The sequence below is a fragment of the Halyomorpha halys genome, unplaced genomic scaffold, assembly GCF_000696795.3.
Source record: "Halyomorpha halys isolate HHAL.00 unplaced genomic scaffold, Hhal_1.1 Scaffold448.1, whole genome shotgun sequence".
NCBI classification, from domain to species: domain Eukaryota; kingdom Metazoa; phylum Arthropoda; class Insecta; order Hemiptera; family Pentatomidae; genus Halyomorpha; species Halyomorpha halys.
Window position 1 is genome coordinate 881,946 of NW_027107821.1, and position 21,834 is coordinate 903,779.

The 21,834-nt window shown below is 30.5% G+C and overlaps 2 protein-coding genes across 2 annotated transcripts in view; one reads left to right on the top strand and one right to left on the bottom strand.

Annotated features, from left to right (window-relative positions):
- The window catches only part of Rpn2 (Regulatory particle non-ATPase 2), a 440,957-nt gene that overhangs the window by 242,612 nt on the left and 176,511 nt on the right, over positions 1–21,834 (bottom strand). The window lies entirely within an intron of this gene.
- Positions 1,296–21,834, top strand: part of 5-HT2B (5-hydroxytryptamine receptor 2B) — a gene marked incomplete in the record, with an annotated part of 72,875 nt that continues 52,336 nt past the window's right edge. The window contains 1 exon segment of the mRNA XM_067046178.1: positions 1,296–1,378.

A 21,834-nucleotide genomic window follows, 5' to 3' on the forward strand; every position in this document is an offset into this window, starting at 1 on the left:
TCAATTACATTCCTACAGCCGTTTACCAAAATTGAGAAAAAAACCCACAGTATTTAGGTATCACTTTCTTAAAATAATACAAAAAAAAAAAAAAAAATTAAAATTAAAATAAAAACATACAGAGCATTTTAATTAGTTTGGGATTATTATTTTCATTAATGAACCTTTAAAATCAACCTACAAATTACAACCTCAAATGTGAAATTAAACAGTTCAACATATAGATAAAATCCAAAAACACCAGATATTCTATCATTTGTTATTTTCTTAAATAATAAAATAATTAATTCAAGTAATCAACTATTGTAAACTGATTTGCAAGGAAAAGATAAGCACGATAAAACAAATATAAAAGTGACGGCTCCTAATGAAAAACTGAATTCAAAAACTGTAAAAAAAAAGAAGTCATTTTTGTTATTTCCACCGGGAGGAGCTCCTGTATATATAAAAAAAAAATGGAAAATATGAATTCTTTCTTAAAATCATAAAACTATCAGGATCAGTAAAAAAAAAATGGAAATTCCAGAGTCAGGTACGCTACAGAATTGGAGAAGGTTTGAAAATCGACAATAATCTCAATGTATATGCGCTCGGAGCTCGCGGAACACCCGTTGGGAACCATATGATTAGGGGGAGAACAAGTATATATTATATCCCTGCCAAAGAACGAACAAGAAAGTCAACTCAATGTACGGCGGATTGTTTTATGTTTTCTGAAATAAGGAATGGTAAAAAGGTCATGAAATGTCCTGCAAATAAAGGAGTGTAGTAAGAAAACATTGGGCCTATGGTAAGAATGAAGGCGAGATGAATGTAATATTATTAGTACAAAATTATCAAAGATGACATTACAGTATTAGTAAAACTAAAACCTAAATTAAAGTCATAATCAATAAGATAATGAATGCCTAAGTTATGAACGAACAACTGTTACCAGCAATGTAAATTTACTGTTAAAATGTTTTTACAGTTTTGCTCAATGTTAGTTTTTATAAAATTCTTTTGAATCTTAATTCATACAACAACATGCTGTAAAATGTTGCACAGATTGCATTTTACATTTGATCCCGGATGGTTTGGTTATACTGCAAATTAAAGACAGTCTCTGCCCATCAAGAAAACAATGCATTACCAGGTTCAGGGGATTTAAGAGTATTCAAGTTGCTAAAGTTTCTGCATTATCCCTTATCGGGGTAACTTAAAATCAAGTATAATATAGCGGACAGAAGCAACATACGGACAGACAGATAACGCGCATGCGAGGCCCAACTGGAGCGACAGAGAACGGCCAGTCTTCGGCAACTGTTCGGTGCCGAGTGAGTGCCCAGGGCCTTCCTGGAGTATCGTCTGGATATGGCGACAGGACAGGCGGTTGCACGTAGGTATCGAATCAGTAAAGTACCTCATAGTGCGGTTAGCTAGGTCACAAAAGGTATTAATAACATTTATTTTTATAAAAAAAATTCATAAATAAAAAAAGTAAGTATTCTTCTATATGCCCCTAAAAAAAAAAAAGAAAAAGAAATCGGATTTAACTGATAACAAATTGAAACAAAAAAAAAATGCAAAATTTTAATACAAAAGTTCAATACTAGATAAATAAAGATGATAAATCAATTTTGTCATTTCGAAATTCCCAAAATCAAAAAAAAAAATTTAATTTAAACTAAAACTATTAGGCACAATTAAAATAAAAAAACTGAACAGCTTGTTATAAATCAATTCTTCATGTATAAAATTTTGTTCATTCCTTGAATAGATGATTTCTAAAACGCTAATGTGAACATATAAAAGTGCAGGTTTATTATTCCGTAAAAGGTACATAGCTAAATAAAATAAAAATTAAATTTTTTAAACGAAATAATTACTGTAAAAATGTTTTTTGAAAAATGAAGTCTATAATTGGACATTTAAATTAACATAAGAATTTATAAAATAAATATGATATACGGCCTAAAATTAACAAAAAGGTACTAATAACTTAAACAGAAAAAATATAATAAACTAAATTAAAAAAAATTTCTTGTCCGAATCAGATTTTTTTTAGAAGAATGAAAAGAAAAGTTAAATTAATAATTTTTCCAAAATCTTTATGAAGAAAGAGGAGTATTCCGAAATCTGTAAGAAATTTATATAAGTTTTGTCACAGATACAATCTTAATTAAACTAATGTTATTTTTCCAAATAATTGTAACTAATACAAACTAAGAACAAATATGTATATAAAGATTGCATAAATTAATTAAAATATATTTGTTAGAGAGTTAAATTTAAGTACCAAAATAATTAGGAATTAAGAGTTAAAAAAATTATTTGTATTATTGTTAATATGATTTCTATAACTTTTAAAGACCATCTGTTAAAATCATTTAAGTCGTTTCTTGCAGTGCGATGATCAATGTGTAGTTTGAGTTGTAGTAAACTGTTTCAAGTTGCGAAACATAGGAGAAAATGCAGAGATAAAGTCTTTACCATATAAAAGAATAAGGTTAATTTCCATATTTAAATTTAGATATGTAACATTCAGATGTTGGAAATATGTAGTTCTATCAAATAGTTGAATTGTATTTCTTACCCGTATCTCTTACTGGAATAGAATCGGTAGAGCAGCTTAGAGCATGTTGGATAAAAAAAAAAAAAAATAGGAATAAAGATGATAATATCACAGGGAAAATTCTTAATTTAAAATTAATTAAATCTTAGAAGGAGGAAAAAAAACTTAAATTGGGTTTGTTAATTCAACAAATGGTTCACGAAAATAGCCAAACAATAAGGACCGAGACAAAAAAGCATTAAAAGACAGGAAATTAAATATCGAACAAAAGAAATATTAAACAGGTCCAAAAGTTCGAACCCAACTTTTAAGTGGCGAGTCGCCGAAACAAATATAAAGTTATGTGGGAGTAGTCATTCATCTATCTCGGCCATTAGCAATTTAAATTAAATTCTTAATTTAAAAGGGATTCATTTAATATTGTAATAAGCTGGTAATTACTGTTAAGTTCGTATTCTACCGTCCCTGGGGTTTAGGTCTCCCCTTTAATTACATCATTTTTTTTTTTTTTTTATTTCATGATAGAAAAGAAACCGACTTTTAATGATGGCTTTTTTAAACAATCTGCTGTATATAAAATATTACTGCCGGAGAAACATTATTCTATCTATATTTCCTTAAATTACCGACTACTGCTTCTGCCCGATTTTATTCATTTTTTTAAAACAATTAGTACTGCAACTAACGCAATAAGTCCTACTATTGACATTCAAAACCAATTTAATTTTAAACGGCGAATAGAAACCACTCGGTTTGATTAGATTACAACAAAGGCCGGCTCTGATAGCAGAGGGAATTCAGGTACTTTAGAACATTTAGTCGTCACGGCATTTAGTCCGACAAGATTAATCTCGATACATTATACGCCCCTATGACTTGACGGCAACGCGCAATTCAGAATTGATATTCCATACAAATCTTGATAAAGTACACAATTGGAAAAAAAAATAAACAAAAAGAATATTAATATGAAATAATATAAAAGAATTTAACGATTTCAACCAGGCGATTTCTCAAATAAGTACTAAATTAGACAATAACGACGTTCAATTTAATAATAAAAGATTCATTGTTGCCACCATATGGTAGCAAAATGGTTTGAAGGTCTATTAGTTTTAATTACGATACTACACTACGTATATACGTATACACTAAATACAAAATATGAGAACATTTAACAACATTGAACCTAGATTATATACTAACAGTTTGAACCCATTTTATTCAAAACAAGTACCCTTATTCTTAATACTAAAATATATGAATTTTATTGTTTCACATATATTTTTATTTAAATTTAAATTGGTTTTTAACGATGAGTTATTGATTCATTTTTTTTAATAAGAAGTAAGGATATGTTTTTTCTTGGTGTCAAGAAAGTTAAAAACGCACTCCTCAGGATTTTTTTTTTATTCAAATCAACTTTCAGTTTATAAATTTTCAATAAACCGTAATATAGCATATTATAAACCAATGCACCATTTACATGGCTTAGAAATGAGTATATAATATACTAAATTTCATTCAGATTCAATCTATAATATGCCCGAAGATAAATTTCTTTTATAATGTAGCATATATAACAACACGGAAATTGCTTTCTAGTCTATATGGAAATTGATTTTATTTAAATTCTTTTCAGAAGGTAGTTTTGACAGGTGTGAGGAAATATGTTTCCATTGGGGAGTGTTTATTTCTCCAAAACACTAAAATTATCACCTAACATTCTCAAGTCAGGATTGTAAGCGAAACATTCAAGTTCGGTCAAGTTGACAGGCTAATATTAAAATAATAAGAACAAAAGTAAGAAGGAATTTACGAGAATTTTATTTTTTAAAAATTGTAGCATACAACAAAATATTTCTAAGCCGGAGACGGTAGAGCTTTTTCCCTTTAGCAAGAAGTTTGTACGTCAATTTGAGAAGGTGCCATCAAAAGTAGCGTCAATTTCCTCTTGAGCTCAAGAGACCCTCCCTTTTAAAAAGACCGCTGTTATAGACACTTCTCGCCGACGACTCTTTCAAAATAAAATTCATTCCGTTTCCTTCTCTTGCACTTTGTTCATTTACGGCAAAAGAGAAAATGCCTTCAAAAAGACTTAGTAAGGGGTCTAGTTTGTTCTATGGGTATAGAGGTTTAATTCAAAGATTCAAGATTTTTCATATCCAATTTAATGTTATAAACACATTTTAGTTGAGGAAACTAATCGCAATTGTGTTGTGGAGGTGCGAAGTACACACAAACGCCAGATTATTAAAACAATATTTATCCGACTAGCCCAATACAAATGGACAAATATCGTATCACTCAACAAAGGCTGATCAAATAGGGCTAAGCCAACAATGCTCGAGTGGAACGGCTGCGGCAGGAATATTGCCAATACGTCCTGTTCAAAATTTCAAATCAGATTTCGAATCTCCATAGATTGAAATCGATGCTCTACTAGCGGTTGAATTTTTTAATATAATTTTATAAGGATTTCATACACTGGTTAACAAGGGGTTAACTGAAGGAGAGGATACTCGTAGTTTAAAAGGTGAAAATTGAAACATGCTAATAGGTAAAAAAGTGAGACACGTCTTTAAACAAGGAGATATGAAGACGAAAATTGGATACATCGGCATTTCATTTATATATATCCTAAGCCTAATTGAAGAAATGCGTCGAAGATACAAATCTATCATTATGAGAAAATGAAAAATCGCCGTTCTAGACGGAATTTGAATATTTATAATTAAAAAGAATAAATAAATAAAATCCCTACTTCTCGTGATTGTTATTGAAGTCAGAAAACATTACGTATGTAGTCTACGATACGATGGTTGTGTCGAGTTCTTTCTAGTATGATACCTTCTTTTTTTTTTTTTTATAATTTTAAATAGTTTGACAAACTAGTGATAGAATGTATCACAATCAAGTAACGAAATAAAATTTAATTATGGAATCATTTGGTAATCAAGAATCTCTATTAGTGTATAAGGCAAAGATAAGCAGAAATTAGTTAGATATTATCTTTTTTTGTTTTCTATTTCCTAGTTATTTCTAACAGGGGTGGAGTAAGTACAGATTACAACCTTACTCTAACAAACTAATAATGATCTCTTTACGAGTTAAATTTAACAATGGTATTATATTATTAGTATTAGCCCACTTAAAATTAACAAGTTTAATTTGTCAAATTCTTAAAAATAATAATTTTATTTCAGAGAATCGCAACATTTTATGTCATATTGTTACAAAGCATTTAACTACCACTACTTTCATCAAAAAACTTAATATAAAAAATCATTCACTTCTTCATAACTACCGCCCAACAATAAAGGTTTCCAGGAAAAATCCTAAGTACTACGAGACTCGAAACTAATTTTAAAAGGTACACAATCAATAACCCTACCTGAATGTTATCCAGTTATTAAAAACTAAGAAATATATTTGCAATAAACACATATTTTAATTGGGCAGACGAGTACATTTTAACTAAAGTAATAGTTATTAAAATGTATCGATCGAGAACCGAATATAGCAATATCCCAGGCTTATTAAAACTTTATTCATCAATTTCTAAAGTAAAAAGCAATTTGATATCAGAGTGCTGCGAAATATAAATAACTTCTACAGAACAGAAAGAATGACTATATATTCAGGTGAGTTAAAAAATCGTACATCATTCCACAAGTAAATTTAAAAATACACAGTGATTGATTGAAACGTGTCAATTAAACATTCGTGGCGTGGGAGTGCTCAATGATGTTTATGACATTCAAAGCGTTTGTAATGGTTCTAGAACTTTTGAATGGTACAGTAAACGGGTCAAATAAATGCCTACTTATAATTTAGTCATAGTTAGGAATGTTCTTAAAATCTTAAATTATAAATAATTATTTATACAATAAAGCTGGATCGTGCGTGTCTCAAAAATGCCACTCACTGACTTATTGATCACAGAATCTAAAAATTTAGTGCCTATGAAGTAGAAATTATTAATGGTGGTTCTCCTTATGCTGGCACTGGGTTTCGAGAAATTCGGAATTTAATTGGTTTAAAAAGAAATTTGTTTAAACTATACATTAAAATATATGTATATGTGTGTATGTATATATATATATATATATATATATATATATATATATATATATATATACTTTTCTGAATAAATCGAAAAATCAGCATCTGAAGATCAGAGACTCACATTTGAAACAAAATAATATTTTCAGTAATACAAAACTCATATCATCTAAATCGCACTAACATTAGTAAACATGGACAAGGCTTTTTTTTTTTTTTCTGTAGAGGTTTTCTAGGAAACCCATTTCATTTTCTTTTTTTTTTACAAATAAAATAAAAGATACCACTCACTCACTATTTATTTATCACTGTTTCTCACAAACTAAACTGTCTATCTTAGAACTTGAGATTATCATTAGTGGTTCTGTGACTCTGTTTCTTTTGATTCTTAATTCTGTGTGAATTCAGAATCAAAGTGAATCAAAAAAAAAATTTCTAAAACTTAAAAAAATAAATTTTCGAATAACTCATAAATTATCTATTTCCTAATAATTTAATTGTCTACAAAAGAAAAATAATGATATCATCTAAATCTTACTAATATTTATTGCTCTGAACTATTCTGTGCAAGTTCCCATGGACACCAATTTTTTGTTTATATCTCTATAATAAAACCTGGCTATGTGTGTTTTTAACTTCTCACTCATTGACTTAATTGATCAAAAACAGGTTTTAAAAATATATAAACGAGGAGGGAGGCGCGGATTAAAAGTGAGGACGAGATTTCCAACTAGTTAAAATATAAGAAAGCTCCAATCTGAGTTTAAATTATCAAAGCTGGATCTATATTTTCATTTACAACAAATTATTCCACATGGTGTGATAGAGAACAATAGGGTATTCATCCCAGGAAGAAAGGGAAACACTTATAAAGGGCTCCTTTGACAAACTTAAAAATACCTGAACAGACGAGGAATGTTCAATGATCATTTATCTACAAGCATACATCCCTGGCATTAATTTATCTTAGCGAAGGAAGGCTTAATTTTACCGCAGTTAACAGGTATTAAATGAGCATACGATGACACTGTTTAAGGCCTGAGTAATCACCATCCCACGATTAATGGAGCTGCAAGACTTTACTACACTTGGCTAAGAACTTCGGGAAAATTACATAGTCCGAGCGATGAGGAAGAAAATGTAACCCGATATCAGACAATGGCTTTCAACTTGGATATAATGGCTCCAAAGTCCCAGTTCACTTACGGCTTTAGGGACTTTACGGTTTACGAGTACCTCTCAAATATTGCTTCAATTTTAAGAAAGGAAAAAATGAAAGGCTTCAAAAAAAGGAGTTTGTCATCTCGGCTTATTAAACTTTCCACCCTCCTTAAAGTTGCCACGGAGGAATTTCAGAGGCGCTTAGTTATGATCTAGCCTCAAGGCCCGCCCACAAAACCTTCTTAATACTCAAAAAATAAACTTCGTAAAAAAGGAATAGGCAAACGACTTAGTGTTTATAATCTTCATCAAATGTAAATACACACCTAAATTATAATGTGATCATTAGATATCCCAATGTAATTCTCACTAACGATCAACGTTTACAAACTTATAAACTATTTCCCTACAAAATTGAAAGTATCAACATAAGTACGCAGTGCCTCTAAAAATATTTTCGATAAATTATATTGCATTAACAATAATAAATTATTTTTTAAAAATTCAGACACACTTTAAGATGGGTTTAACAATTTTTTTTTCTATTAACTTAAATTAAATTAAATCAATATTAATGGAGAAATTTTTAAGTTAATGCAACCGTCTGAAAGGCCGATTCACACAACAGGTTCCAATTTCTTCCAAAACGTTTTCGCATACTTTCCGAACATTTTTGGAATAACATTTAACAAACTGTTCAGTTCTTTCTTACTTAACATCAAATGTGATCATATCTACCATAAAATTGAAACTCTAGTAATACCTGCAAAAGTTAAAGGAAAGTTCTTAAAAAGAAAAAAGTATTTTGGGTTCAAAAAATTTCGATGAAAAGAGGATTACAGTATAATATTGTATTGAGAACTAATAAATGACTTCAATATTTTTCTGTAAATTAGCTTGACAATATCTCGTTATGTACGTTATTTATTGATGTCAAAGTGGTAAAAGGGTCACATTTTCTCTCACCTACTGATTTTGAAAATTGAATCAGGAACTTTTAATAAAAAAAAACTTTGAAGAAATAGAATCAACCAGCGACAGCTCATTAATAAAAAATATGTTTCTCTCCATATTGAACGAAAAATAAGGGAAAAAATATGAATTTATACTTAAGAATACATTATATAAAGGGAACGTGAGCCGTATAGAAGGGAAAGGAAGTTCACAGTGTGAATCTAACTCAATTCTCGCATTCTGAAGGCTAAATGAAAAACATATATTTTGATATCCTATCTGCATCATATCTGCACATTTTTTTTTTTTTGTTTTTTGTAAAAACTGGAAGAAAAGATAACTCTATAACATCTCTTTTAATTTGCACTTCTTAGTCACCCTGTAATTATAAAACTCTACAACTATCCCTTACATGAATATATCCTTTCCAAGAGATAAGTCAGGATGAGAATTTTCATGACTGACGGTGGCGGTCTTAGAAGAGATCATTAGTGAGTCCCGGGTACACTTTAATCGAGCTCCTTCCATCTACAACGCTAATTTCGCTCTGACACACTCGCGAGATATCTTTGACGGCTGAAGTCGAAGTCACTAATTGATCACCTTGCGGTCGGAGGCAAAGCCAACCGGCCATACACCGCAGCTTCAACGGGTCTGCTAAACACCAACAAGTGTCAAATGCACCATGTTTTCGTTAGGAATGGGTTTTATCTGTTTACGTCTCTCTCATTCCTTCTAGAAAATAACTAACAGGAAAATTTAAATTTCCGTACATCTGATAATTATACCATTTCCTTAAAATTTCAAGCATGTTTAAATGACAAAAAAAAAAAAAATGAAAATTGGAAAGTTTGGTAGGCCAGTAAACAGTAGATCATAACTTCAGAAACACACAAAGAGCTAAGCCAACTCTCCAGATGGCATCAACGGCAAAAACATGACTCTTGGATCAAGAGGCCACTAGGACTTCCTCCTCCGAAGACACCACCCTGGCCGTAGTAAATAATGGAGAGCTTTCACGCCCACCAAGGATTTTCTTTATCGTCTCTTAAGTCAATTTTATCATCCATGCTCGCACCTCTACTACTTTTTATCTTTCGCTTGTCTTTATCCAGTATTTTTTTTATTAACAATTTAATTCATATTTTTTAAGAATTAAAAAAAAAAAAAAAAGGAACTATATATGTGGAAAATATTTGTGGCTGCTATACAGGATGAGATATTTAAGACCCCATGGTCGAACCTATCCCTTAAACGTGGTCAACATCCAAACTTATTTAACTATTTAGTCAGTACCACGAAACTACATCACCAAGCTACTCCAAACTTAAACTACTATCGTAGGCCATTAAGGGTTGCCTTAAATATAATTAAACAGTTATCTACGCCCATCCTAATCCATCACCTAACTAACAATCCCTTCAAGCTTAGTAATCTATGCCTAGTATTTAGACACAATTTGGACTATTCAATAACAATGTTAGATCTTACCTGATATATAGCTAAACAATGAACGGAAAGTAATATGGAAGTTGAAAAAGGGAATATTACATTTCAAATACTCGTCTAAAGAAGGTCCATATAATTGATTTAAGGTTTATTCCGGTTAGTTAAAGAACGTATATGAACGCAATGCTCCAGCTTAAAGTTTAGCAACAAGTTTTGACTGTCACGAGAATGCCAACTAGTGCTACCTTGAAATTAATTTTGGAAGGAAGTGACAGAACAAGCAGACGTGAACAGTTTCTAAATTAATGATGAAGAACGGAGCAATAATAACAGAACACAACAGTCTGTAAGGATACTATAGGAAATGAAAAACTACACAATAGAATTCCGCTTAACTGGCTCTTTGGACAAACTGGCGGTAATGATAAAATAAATAAAGTAATCAACTTTGTGAAAGCAAATAAAAATTTAAACATCTTCAGCTAACAAATTAAACCGTTCACCAAAAGACATATATATATATATTTAACTTCATCATTTATTAATACAACGAAATCAGATGTACATAATGATTACGTTTTGCAGAACAGTTAAGAGGGGTTTTACTGCTTTTACAAAAAATAATTACATTATACCGAAATAAATCTAAATTGTCGACTTAGATTGTAATAAGAGTAAAACCTCTCTCAACAAATTATTTTATTCGGTAAAATGATTGATTTTCAACCCCAAATTTATAATCTGCGTAAGAAATTATTATTGCCATTAACTCTAAAATTCCAAATAATGAAAAGTCACATCGAAATAAACAAAGAACAAATAAACTGTTCCTTCGGCAAACTTGCTCTTCCATCTCCCAGGAATCTCAGAATATTACGTGCTGCTAATAAGGATAAAAAACTGATCTATGCGAGAAAGTGAAAACGTCCAGACACCATCAGAATATAAAAGAGGGACTTGGCAAAAATGTAGACACGGCAAGGCACCATCAGCCCTTTGTGGTAATCGAACAAGTCATCCGTAGCGTCTCCTCTTTCTTCTCAAGCAAACCCCCTATAAAACGGTTTGAATTTTTTTCTTGCCACCAAGATTTGCAGATAAAGTCCGTTCACGTGGCCGAAATAAGGTGATACTGTGTTTAACCATAGACAGAAAATCAGGCAGAATGATGAACTGTTTATAAGGAATGTTCATTGAACTAATTAACAATTCTTTATACTCCAAACAACCATAACATCATACGACAAAAACGACTACCTACACTCTTTTTAGAAATAAAAAACGCATAAAAAATTAATCATATTGTGAGAGGTTTCAAATGGGTTTGCCATTGAAATATATGTAATATAATTAAAATGAAAAATTATTAATGAATAAAGATGAGCTTAATATTCAAACTTTCCGTAGCCTAAAAAGAGGATAACAACGGAATTTAGGATTGCAAAATGTATTAAATTAAACTGTGAACGAATAAATCCAAACTCGATTGGAATTATCAGATTGGAGTGAACACCCATTTCAACCGATACTTTCTCTTTGATAAATTAAATATTTTTTGTTTATATGTCAATATCAATATAATCATTGAATGCCTGAAACGAAAAAGGAAAAAAAATGATAAATTTTATTACCATTGTCCAATGAATATGGATTGCCAATAATATATTTTAAAAGGATTAAACCTGAAAAAAAATTCTTATAAATTGAAAATAAAAGATATTATTCATAGATTTAATAAGTGATTTAAGATACTTCTGAAAATTTTAAAACTTGACTAAAATGTATGATGTATATAAAAGCAATCATCAATATTTTTTTTTTTTTTTTTTAATAAAAAGCCTTATGATTCTTATTTATGCTTAAGAAAATTTAGATAAATTTAACAAGAACATTATTATATATTTATTTTCCTAATGAAATATCAAATACAATGGATAAATTTGTCAGTATATCATGTGGAATTCTCATAATTAAACAACAGCTCTGTAATTAAATAATTGAACATGGTAACTGGAACACTAGAAGTACAAACAAATGAAAAGGGGTTAAATCAACGACAAAGCTAATGCAGTTGTGCCCATAATGCAAAACAAAACGTGACCAAACTCCAGTAATCTACACCCGCGTAAATATCCCAGCCCTCCCATCAACTCCATTGTTTCGGCATTGGTTGAATAACTGAATCATTATCGCATAAACAGAAGGAACGGACGAAAAAAAAAATTTTAAAATACAGTTAAATATCTTTAAATTAAAACGGAACGAACTAGCTCGATCAGCTCTCGGAAATGATTATACTACGAATTCAGATGGTATTTGTGAAGTTATTTAGTGTAAGTCTATTTATAAAGGTATTTAACATCTCACTCATGCACATGCGCACTAGATTCAATTATCAGTATAATATAATGATTAATTAACGAAAGTTCAACACGTGGCGCAATGGAGCATGTTTCCAGGAACCCAACGTCAAAAAAAGAATTAATTAATTTCTAGAGCAGTTGACAGGCTTATGAACTTATCTGCAATACCACGCAAATGTCAGACGGGTTCTTAGAAAACCCTGTTAAAATAGGCATACAAATGACACTTTATATATTCAATAGAAATAATTTTAAATGCTATGAAGCTTTGCATTTATTTCGAATTATTTTAATATATTTACATGATAAAAAATACAGAATGAAAAATAATAATACGAGAACATGGTTGGATGGTGTGGTCAAAATATAACACAAATAAGTTGAAATAACTTATTTAATCATGCCAACGTTTCGGCCAGAATTTCTAGCCTTCGCCAGTGCTGTTGATGAAATCTTACCGCCAAGCTTGAAAATTTACCACTGTTTCAGGATTGAGATAAAAAGAAATAGAAGCTATATATATTAAATATTAATCAATTTTATTTTTAAGAATGAAACTACACACTCCCCGCTATCGTAATTATCATAATTTATAAGTTTTATTAATGTTTTTCCAAATTATATTGCTTGTCTTACTGGATACATAGGATCATCATAATTATTTTAGATAATTATCTCTTATTAAGACTATCTAGATGTCGAAAATATCTGAAAAGTTCGTCATGTTAGTTGGAATATTGTTACAATATGTCTCAGTACCGAAATAATTTCATACAGTATTGGAATATATATCAAAAAAGAGTAAAATGACATTTCCGTTACGCAGTCAAGTCGACTAGCACTTTTTTTATGAAACAAGCTAACAGCCCTGATGGAGGCTAGAAATTCTGGCCAATTTTTTTGTGTTTTATTTTGACCGCACCCCCCAACCATCTTCTATCTCGTAAAAGTCATCCTCGGTCAACTATCTCTCATGATTGAAAATAATAACACCAATTTTTCATTTTTTTCTCTTTTTGGACTAGTAAGCAGACTTCATACTTCAACTTTTTTATAACATTGCATTGATAATATATTTTTAATAACGTTTCAAACCATCCGTCCATCTTCATGTGTTTACTCTACAAATAGTTACTAAGTACTATTTTTATTTTATACATTTTTTATATTCACATTTTTATAATAATAAACCAAGGTTTTATGTTAAACTTGAAACCAGAGAACAGCCTGTTAAAGAATATAGAAACTAGAAGGCAAGTTACTCGGCTCGGTTACTGCTAGACAGAGCAGGTCATAGTATTTCACAGGGAAAACTTTTTAATTCATATCAGGCTACTTGAAGGTCAGTCTTTAAAAAACATCTCTTAATCTCCCCTTATCGGGAACTGATCTCCTACCGATCGCAAACTAATTAAAACTTCAATGGTTCAACTTCGGTCTTCAGTTTCACCACTGAGAAACATAAGACCTGTAAAAGAAAAAAAAAAAGGTTTGGAGATAGACTTAGAGACCCTTCGAAAAAAGACGAATATTGTTTATTTATAACGAGTTTTTTATTTCTTAATTTATATTCTACGATTTATATTTATATGGCATAATATTAATAAACGATATTGCTTGTTATTTATTATAAACCACAATTTCATAAACTCATATTCATGATTTATATTAGCATCACATCTAAAACAATCTACTTGTTGAATTATCGGATTTCTAACTGTTGACCATCAATACTATCGTAAAAGAAGAACCGCGTATTTGGTCCATACAAAATAGAGGTATAGTTAACAAATTTGTAATAACTCCGATATAAATTTGGAATGATATAAAAAATATATATATAAAATAAATCAATACAAAAGGAAAAAAGAGACCCTCAATAATATCCAAGAAACTAGAACAGAACAACTACTTCCCAAAGTTTAGAAACGTTCGAACAATATAATATAAAAGAGCAGAAAGAGAACTAGAAGGAACTAGAACACTGAACGATCGTAAAAGATTTAGAAGACATAATTTTTTCCAATACTTTATGAAATTATTTCGGTACTGAGACATATTGTAACAATATTCCAACTAACATGACGAACTTCTAAAACGAATTTTTCAGTTATTTTACGTCTAGATACTTAATATAGTTATTACGACGTCTAGATAGTCTTCATAACAGATAATTATCTAAAATAATTGTGATGACCACATGTATCCAGGAAGACAAGCAATATAATTTGGAAAAACATTACTAAAACTTAGTACATTATCTAAAATATTATAAATTATGATAATTACGATACCGGGGTGTGTGTAGTTTCATTCTTAAACATAAAATTGATGTAGAGAACTCGTCAGAAAAAATAAAAATAAATGGTCAAATTTAAAATGCCGAGTCCTCCAAATCCTGCAAACAGATATAAATGAGTTGGTTGTTAGAAGACTAATATTAAACTTCCTAAACGGAATTAGGCTGATTAAGGAAAGTGCAGAGAGGTACAAAAAGTCTACACCCCAGGGGTCAGGGCATTAGTGACAGAGACTTATGCAGATGAGGAGGGCGCCTGATTAACAGAGGATTAACGAGGGGAGTTAAAACAGCCAACTTGGCCGCTCCTCAAGGCGAGTGTAGCACATACTATAGCATATACTCTTATCTAACAATATTTTAATTAACCCTCAATTAGCTTAACTGAGCTTCCCAAATCTAAAAATTCCTGACTCCCGAGGATATAGGATAAATACGGCATAAAATATCTCCCGTCCAACTGACTACAGGGGATTCCCCAATCGCTAGGGTTGTATTATTTCACTTATAGATACAAGGATACAAACTATAAAGCAAAAGCAACGTGCTCAAAAATTATAACTTATAATAAATTTTCTAAATAAACAAACCAAATGTAGTACTCTAAAAAAAAGGGGGCATAAGTAATGTCAAAACCATTTGTGGTATCAAAGTTATTTATTTTGAATTGTAAAAAACATTTAAATTATAGTATGATACAGCATATATAAATCAATTTTTTCTTTTATCTATGAAATATTTATTCAGAACGGAATAAAAATGTAAAATCCGTTCATAAGTTATGGACCTGTCTTTTCTATTTTACTTTTACTATTATACTATCTTTAATATAACAAGTTTTTTTCAATGCAAAAATTACAAAAACTAGTTCTTCAATCATTTCTCACAATAATCTATGTACTCAAAAACGATGATTCTTATTTTCAGATTTGATAGCTGGGTAAATTTATGGCTCAAATTAACCATCGATATCCCATGATTGTTAAGAAACTGTTGTTGAGGTCAAAATACTTTTGGCATGTCATGTAACTGTTCAGCTAGCTGGTTTCTTTTCGTTATTACACAAATGAAACAGCAGCTGTTTGGGCGTATGGGGGATTTCAATTAAAGTGTTTGTACTTGTGTATGATTTCGCTGCAATTGTACATTTCCAAAACCATCAAAAAAATTAAAAATAACCACTATTTAAAAGAAGGCAAATTAATTTTTAGCAGCAATAAAAAGACTTGATTCTATTAATAATATTCATTCCTCACACAGCAAGTATATTCTTCAAACAGTATCTTAATGCCCCAATGTAGTTTGACTCTTTGCGTTTCCATTAAGTAAATTCTTCCAGTTTTAAACAAAACATTTGTCCCTAAAACAGTTTTCTAATGTGTTTCAACTTGGTCAAGTTTATTAAATCCTATTTGAACATATGATAATAGAATGAGCAAATCCTATTTCTTGAGAAATTCCTATCTGTTACATCCGACACATACTCAGTACTCGTACCACAGTTCCAAACTAGCATTTTTTCTTTAAGCAATGAGCAAATGTTGTGTTCCAACGATGTAAAATATCTAAGCAATTCAAACAACTTCATATTCCTGTGGGAATAGTAACTTTATTGTTGAGAAATGTAAGGAATGTACGAATAATGTATTAAAATTATTTAAAAATACTCATCCATACATTATTCTATATTTTTGTGATGCGACATATTACACTTATTGCTCCTACAACCTGAAAATGGTAAAATGATTAAAAGCAGATTTTAAGGGCCCACTCTATAAATTCCACACGAGCCTTAATTACCACCTTTGCACTTAATACAGCTCGTTAACTAGAGTTAACATTCCCCATTCTCCACAATCCCTACACGGACTATTTCCACTCCAAGAACAAAAGGAAGTTAATAAATATTCCCCATAAAGGATCCGGAACCCGTCGATAGCACTTGATAACACCGCTGATACTGTCTGCAATATTCTTCCTGGAACGTTTGCTTTATGGAATATTCCAGTCCTTCGCCCACGTGAAATCAGGAATCAATTCAAGGACTCATAAGGACCTGTCAGGTTCTTTATTAATTAATTAATCCCTATTGTTCGTCAATCTTTTTCAAGTATTTTCTATACACTTATATTTCCTGAAAAACAAACCATTATCAGCTTTGTGATAACTCAAGCTGAATGATGCGGAATATTGTACAAAAAAAAATCTATACACTTAATATTGTAATATGAAATAAATAAAATAAAAGAATTTTACATAAAAATATTGAAAAATAAAATAAAATGATAGGGCCAAGACTAGTTGAATTCCCCCTCCCCCTCGCAATTATAGGTAATCAAACCAATAAGTAAAACACACCACAGTCAATAAATAATTGGAAGATTACAACGATATTTAGTAAGACATATTTGAATTAATCAAATTTAAAAAAAATCGTACAAATAAAATATAAGAAAGTTTAAATAAACTTTAGTACAATGTTTAGTAGTGCAAACTCTAAAAATTAGAAATATTTTCAAAAAAATACATATGTAAATAGAAATTTTACAGATCCACTAAATGTGGTTAATTAAATAAATAATTAATCAACTAAATGATTATTTAAAACTTACTTACGGAACAGTAAAGACTTAGTGATTAAACATAACAAACCTGAAAAAAAAGAGAAAAAAAATTAGTCCAGCAATAATCAATACAATTTATAATAATAAAATAGTTTAACTACTGACTAAAAGTTTAATTAAGAAATATATTCTTACAAATTTTATTAAAAAAATAAATAAAATAGAGTTTTAATAAATACAAAACATCTAAATTAAAATCGTATAGAAGTTGAAGATATCTACTTCTAAAATAATCATCATCCTATCATTCAATACTTCATTTAAATACATCAAACAAATACATCCGTCAATATTTCCATGATAAACCATCAAAAGGGCAAAAAGTAATGAAAGCATATTGATGGCTAATACAGTATTGAAGTAATATAATCCCTTTACACTAGGCCTTAAACTTAGTTCATTCATGACAGTAATAGTAATACTGACATTATTGCGAAATACGGTCAGTATTATTGATAGTCTCAGGTGAACTTAGCATTTTACACTACTTAAATGATTATTAATTCAAGACACGACTATATTATATAGACTCCACAACATAACGACAATTATATCATACACGCACGATTCTAAATGGAATCTAACCAATACAAAATTAACTAACAACAACAGATTTGGGCAATTAAATTCTATAACAAACAATTAATCTTGACATGTGACCCAACCACACAAACACTGCTATTTATACGAAACGCTAGATCTCAATGACCATTTGTTTTAGATGTAGATTTATTCTGCTTCTGCTATAAAGCAAATAACCTAAGAGGGACAGAGAAGTTGGCTTGTATACTAACAAAGTTGGAATCGTTTGATCCTCAGCCCGGTGTTAATTACACCAGTTTCTAAATCAGCATCAGTCATTTATAGGGTAACCTCATTTATAAACTCGGACTCGCGAGCCTGTTCGTGACCAAGCACTCTGGAAATTCTAAAAATAAAAAGGGAATGGAACGTAAAAGTAATACCAATAAATTATCTATCCATTTATCAATCTCAATAAATAAAAAGATAAAAACAAATGATCACAAAAAATCAGTTAATTTCAGTTGGAATGTCGAACTACAGACAAACGAAGCAATGCAATTTTTTTTGTAGTTATTCATATTACAACTAGAAACATTCTGAATATAAAAATTACAAATAACAATCAGCCAATCTTGATATTAAAAAAAAATCCTATTCCTTTATGTTTCATTTTCATGCACAAATATAATAAATAAAGTCATTTTTGGAATAATTTCACTTTCTTTAGCCATCACTAAAAATGAGAATGCAACATATATTTTGTCATTATGCAAGAATAGATTAAACTTCAAATTGAAAAATCAGAGAACTCGGTATGGCTAGGGGTAAATTATTTTCATGGGAGAAAAATTAAATCTCAGTTGAACGGTATCACATACATATATATTCTTAATTTTCAGAACAAGCTAATAATTCTGTTCTCTTGCTTACAACAAAACCCGATAGCCTACAAACTGCTAATTAGGAGACGAGTGAGTCATTAATGAAGAGATTAAAAAAAATATGAATGGAGTAATACCTGTGAGGGAGGGGGAATGTTGGAACAAAAAGACCCGTTGGACCACACACACCTGTTGTGCCCCCGGTAATAAATCGTTTCCATACAACATACCGCCGTCCAATACGGACCTCTATTTCATCCAACATTACGGTACAATCACATTTTGGTTTGCTTTATAACCTGTCCTACAACTCCGTAGGAACAATACACTCTGTTATGTCTGAGAGCCAATAAATAAAACATACAGGTATCCGTGTACATAAACTTAGATTTCACCAACAAAATAACGATTTGTATCACTCTGAAATGGAATAGATCATTTTGAAAATAAAAATCGAACAGAAGCTATTCAAATTTTATTCATTTCAAGCCACTATACATGGAAATGTTTATATAAGGAGAAATTTCTTTTATAGTCACGCTCCACCGCCAGATTTTTCCCGAATACCAGTACCCACTTTTGAGGATGTGAACGGTTCCCGGCTACAGTTACAGAATAGATAATTACCTGCCACAGCTGGATTCAAATCTTGGTCCTTGGAGTTAGTAGCACAACGCTTTACTCATTGAGCCACCCCACTCCCGATTACAATAAAACAAATGTTAAAATTTACTACACTAGCAGAGAAAAGGAAACTGATTTCAAGGATGTTCCTATTGTGATATTTTAATTATCTAGGTATTACTCCCGATGTTATCCATTATTTTTTCACTAGTAATGAATTAATAAAGAATTTAGATCTTACATTAATAATATTTTTAAATATTATTATTTTTCTGAAATACTAGCTCAATTATTTTCAATAATCTATCTTAAAAGTTAAATAGAACAATTAACCTCATTCAGGTTTTAAGACAACAAAAATAGGATTTTTAAAAAATTGTACTGAGCGGACACATGAGTAGATACTATTTTTTACACAAATGAAACTACATAAATAATTAACTCAAATAATAAACCATTGTGTAACGATTTGCAATTTTTTTTTTTAATTTATAAAATATGAAATTCGAACAGAACTTACATACACTGATTGCAATAGAGCATTTATTTAGCAGTAATTGATTAGTATATTATACAAATGTAATAATTATTTGGAAAAAACGAATAATGCAATTCCATACTTATATTTTTTCCAAATAAAAAATTATATAAAATAATAAATGATAATACCCCAACTAAATTTATGTATCCACCTGACAGCATATAATAACTGACAAATAAACCGAGCTGAGCCAGAAGCGAACACTGCAGCGCCAAGTTGCTAATAAGTTGGGCTGAAGTTGATGTAGCGTCATACAGCCATGGGGAGGGAAGGGGCTATGAGATCAACTTCCCAAAGTCAACACTCCTGTAATTAAGCCATCTGACCGACAGGTAATAACCCCCATTACATGTACTTGAGGGGCGGGCCACTATCCATAAGCAATTAGAGGGCGACAACACGGAAGGTCTAGTCTAATAAGCGGCTAGGCGGTCCTGCAAGGGATTAAGATCAGGCGGGATGTTGTCTACATTTCAATATAAGGTACTGAACAGAAGTTTTGCTTTGATAGTATTAACTAGAAAATCAATAATATTAATTTATTTTGGAAAACTTTTTAAGTAATTCGTGCAAAAAGTTCTGTATTTTAATATATCTAAAGGAGCTAAAAACCAAATTTTAGCTTCAAAAAACCTGTGAATCTGGTGTAAGGGACTGAAAATATCAGTATTTTGAGTTCAAAATATTCACAGTATATTACTGAGTAAATAAAAACATCAAACTTGAAAATTAGTTGCGATGTTTGCACAAAATATGGAGCTCCTCATTTCTACGGCATATGTACTCAGATTTTTGGCTTTTTTTTTTTTAATTTGGTTTCTTTTTCATATAAAATTATTTTGCTAACATAACTACTAATAAAGGTAGTAAGAAATATTTTTTTCCAAATTTAGGCCAAATCGGACGACCCGTTTTCGAAATATAGGTGTGCCGAGGCTGTAAAACGTTTAATGCGTTATACATACGTGATACACGTGCGGTTTGATCGATAAATAAATTAGACAAACACTGCACCAAATATGTTCCCATCATGTTGAAAACGAAAAATGCAAGAACATATTTCTAATTCTTAGGACTTCATTAGTGTTTTTTCTCCCAACATGAATAGAAAAATCCTTTGCTAGTGCGGAAGTGAAATGATACCACTATAATAATACTAAAATAATAAAAGCTGTGAAATTATTACTTAATTACGAAAGAAAAAACTACTAATTCACAAACAAATAATCAAAAATCTAAGAGAGAACGCAAAACAGCAATTTAAAAAGTATAACATAGGTTGTGCCCAGTGTTGTAAAAGATAAAGAAAAAATTAAAAATGAGATGAGAAGTGAGAGAATAAATAAGTAAATTATTGACATGATAGGTACCTTTAGGACGGAGACTGGACCAGTAAATCTAATGAACATAAGAAAAGTTATTATGTTTATAATAAATTTGAAGGGAATCCTGACAAAGATTAAATAAGGGCAGGAGGTAACAAATACTTTAAAAGGAATTAAGCGGGTAAGATGTGTGAAGGGAACACAATACTCGGGAGAAGATTGATGGCCGCCGGGCCAATATTCAGGTCTCGGTATGTTCCACTCCCTTAGTACCTAGTAGGTATAGGTTCACCTTTCGGTCCAAACGATACATACCTACCTTTCTGGAATAATTCAAACCAAATATCACAGCACACATTAGATGCAATGGACCAATGCTTTACTAATATATGCATATATGTGTATATTATTATCTCAGGTAAATTTTACTGAATAAAAACTCTATATTATAACTAAAAGCGAAAACCGA